Source organism: Phyllostomus discolor, chromosome 8 (genome assembly GCF_004126475.2).
Source record: "Phyllostomus discolor isolate MPI-MPIP mPhyDis1 chromosome 8, mPhyDis1.pri.v3, whole genome shotgun sequence".
Taxonomy (NCBI): domain Eukaryota; kingdom Metazoa; phylum Chordata; class Mammalia; order Chiroptera; family Phyllostomidae; genus Phyllostomus; species Phyllostomus discolor.
The window spans coordinates 38,644,811-38,648,310 of NC_040910.2; the positions used below are offsets into that span (position 1 = coordinate 38,644,811).

The window sequence follows — 3,500 nt, forward strand, 5'->3', positions numbered from 1 at the left end:
ACCATGGTCACAGCAGCCATGATACCCAGATCTTCCTGGCCCCTCTCTTCTGAACTTCTATCTGCCACAGGCAAGTTCCCTTTTCTCTGGACCGTTAATCAATTTCCTTTTCTGAAAAAAAATTTATGTATTTATTTTTAGAGAGAGGGGAAATGAAGCAGAAAGACAGGGAGAGAAGCATCAATGTGCAAGAGATACATTGATTGGTTGTCTCTGGCACGCCCCCAACTGGGGACCTGGACCGCAACTCAGGCAAGTGTCCTAACTGGGAATCAAATCAGAGAGACCTTTTGGTATGCAAGCCCACACTCAATCCACTGAGCCACACCAGCCAAAGCTAATGGATTTCCTTTTAATTCTTCATCTTTATTATGTTAAGTTATAAAAGCTTATATGTAAGGCATTTTGTCCCACTTCCCTGGTCTTTGACAAAACAACTCTAATTGTAATATAGTAACTTAAAGACCCATTCAGCGGCCAGTACTCTCCTGAGTCCAGATTATACATAAGCCAAGCGTTACAATAAAAAAATCATTTTCTTTTTAGCATGAGTTTATAAGCATAGGTCAGCCAACCAGCCAAAACCTCCCCGAAGGGCTGTTTCCTGGAACAGAGGTTTCCCCTCACCCCCATCCTACCAGATAGAACTCTGTAATATCACACAGGCCAAACCAGAAGTCACCTTAATTCCTGACAACCAATCTAAGTCGTGACCTGGGACTGTAACCCTGAACCAAAACACACAGCGAGTCCATTGAAAAGTGAAGGAGATGGGAGTGCTGCGAGTTGGAGGAGAGGCCCTGAGTGAACTCAGCAGCTGGTAAGGAGTCCGCCCCCCAAAGGCCTCCTAGCCTAGGCAGCCAACGAGACTCCTGCCAAATACCCAGACTTACCAGAGAGTCCTGAAGTTTGTCCCAGCAGAGTCACCAGATTATGAAACCAGAAAAGTCGGCATTCATGCTGCCTGTCACTACCAGAAGCAATAAATAGAGATAAGGATTGAATCTTTATGGGCGCTCTATTCAGGTGCCTGCAACCTGCAAAGATGGTGGGCTATGTACCCCAAAAGACAGTCCTACATTTCATTTCAAGCCTGCTTTTTTTATAAGGAGAAGAAAACTTAAGTAAGGGGTTTGGAATTCAGGGAAAAGGTTAATCTTATCTGACTTCAGTCCAGCAATTTTCCTAGCATTCTTTCATCTGTTGCCCAGTGATCCTTTATCTGTGTGTTGGGCAAGGATGTCTTCCCTGGAGCACAATGGCTTGGATACCATCTTGATTGCTGGCAGTCTTCCTGGGCCACAAAGGTAGAACTGCTTGTGGTCTCCTGGAGTCGGGGTGGGCCATACTTTCAGTTCCTGGAACAATAGCTTTTTACATGCGCTAATTACTAAGCTTATCAACTATAACTTAAAACTAAACACTTTGTAACTCTTGAGTTCCCGCATCAAGGACAACACATCTGGTCATTTATGGTTCCCAGTCAGGGCCCATGCCTGGGTTGCAGGTGGGGTGCCCAGTTGGAGGTATGTGAGAGGCAACCGCTTGATGTTTCTGTCCCTCTCTTTCTCTCTCCCTTCCCCTATCTCTAAAAATAAGTAAATGAATGAACTCAGATGCAGAGAACAAACTGATGGGTGCCAGATGGGTTGAGGGCTTGGTGAAAAAGGTCAAGGTATACGAAGTACAAATTTATAGCCACGTTAACAGCAGAACAGCACCAGAAGTTAACCGTGGGTCAGCAGCCTTGGTTCTTCAGTTTTGACTAAGAATTCAGAGCCAAGATTCAAATACAAGCAAAAGTTTATTTAGAAAGTCATGGGGTAAAAGAGGGGTATGTGTGTGTGTGTGTGTGTGTGTGTGAGAGAGAGAGAGAGAGAGAGAGAGAGAGAGAGAGATTCTGTTTTGTCTTTATCAGGTCTTTGATTACTTAAAAGGAGGACTGTGTCCTGTCTTAAAGGAGCTAAGTTTTTTACAACTATGTAATTTTTGTACATGCTAATTTCATGGAAGCATTGCCAAATGAGAAGTGGTGCTGGTGCGGCAGCGTCCCCAGATGCAGAGCCTGAGACTCCAGCTGTGTGTGAGGTGAGTGGAGCAGAAGACTAGACCAGAGGCCGAACTTGGGATCTGACGAGATGGCTGGGCTGTTGCACAGAATGATCAGGGAAGCTCCGCATTGCTGGCAGGACCAGTTCCCAGCATTAAAGCAGAACGGATGACAGCCACACCCCTTATTTTCATGTGGTCATTACTGGCTTCCAGGATTCCTGCTTTGAGGGAGGGACTTTTTTCTTTTAAGATTTTATCTATTTATTTTTAGATAGGGAAGGGAAGAGGGGGGGAGAGAGAGAGAGAGAGGGAGAGAGGAGGGAGAGAGAGAGGGGACCATCAATGTGGGGTTGCTGGGGGCCATGGCCTGCAACCCAGGCATGTGCCCTGACTGGGAATCGAACCTGCGGTGCCTGATTCACAGCCCGCGCTCAATCCACTGAGCTACACCAGCCAGGGCTGAGTGAGGGACTTTTAAACTTGAACTATTCCTTCCAGAATAATACCTGATGGCAGCCCCTAAAGCATGTTTCATGACTGAAGTTTTTCATCCTGATGTAGACAAATTGGGAAGGATGTGTTAGATATTTTGGAAGATAAGTAAGTGGTGCCCAGCACTGCAGATCCCCGCAGTTCTGCTAGTGATGCAGGCTTTGTGAAGCACCCCCAGTCCAGACGATCCATGAGCTAATGTTGCAGGGAGCAGCAGAGGACCAACGACGCCCAAAGCTGGAGACAGCCAGAGCATGGACTAGGCTGTACGCCACGAATAGTACTTAAATTGATCTGGTCATCACGTATGCATCGCTTCCCCTGTTTGCATTTAATGGACACAGTTTTAGAAGCATTACAGAATAAAAGCCCAGGCATCTTCAGTCCTTTGGTGATTAGATGCACATTAGCAAATCTATGTCTTGTCCTGACTCATTGCGGTAGAGATGAGCGGAGGCTGGGGGTATCATCCGATCGTTGTGAAACTTTTAAAAGCTGTGGCCCTCTCTGCTTCTGTTCATTTCCCTGTCATGGTTTATGTAGAAAGCACTGTGAACGAAGGTAGTTGTCAGGGTTAGCTGCAGGGGTGTGGGTGTTTCCTTTACCATTTTTTGAGGGGGGCGGTAGTTTAATTTGGGGGCTCCTTTGCCCCTCTTTATGGTGATCTAGTTGCATGGGTTAAAAGCAGCTAACCAGTTCCTTAGAATGCGCTCTCTGCCCATAGCTTTATTTAGACGCTGTAGATGGACAAGCTTGATTGCTTGAACTGAAATGGGAACCTCAAATGAACATCACGGCCTCCCTAATAACGCTGTGGCTTGGCTGTGAAACGTGGGGACCCCCCTCCTTCAAGAAAAAGTTTGTGATCATTTTGTGCGGCTTGTCTGGAAACTTCTGTAAATTTTGTGTTAGTAATATATTTTTTGTTATTCTACTTTGCTCGGTACAGTTTATTT

At 45.9% G+C, this 3,500-nt stretch overlaps 1 pseudogene; it reads left to right on the forward strand.

Moving 5' to 3' along the window:
- The first annotated feature begins 1,870 nt into the window (after window positions 1-1,870).
- On the forward strand, window positions 1,871-2,864 carry LOC114503612 (annotated as a pseudogene).
- The last annotated feature ends 636 nt before the right edge of the window (window positions 2,865-3,500 follow it).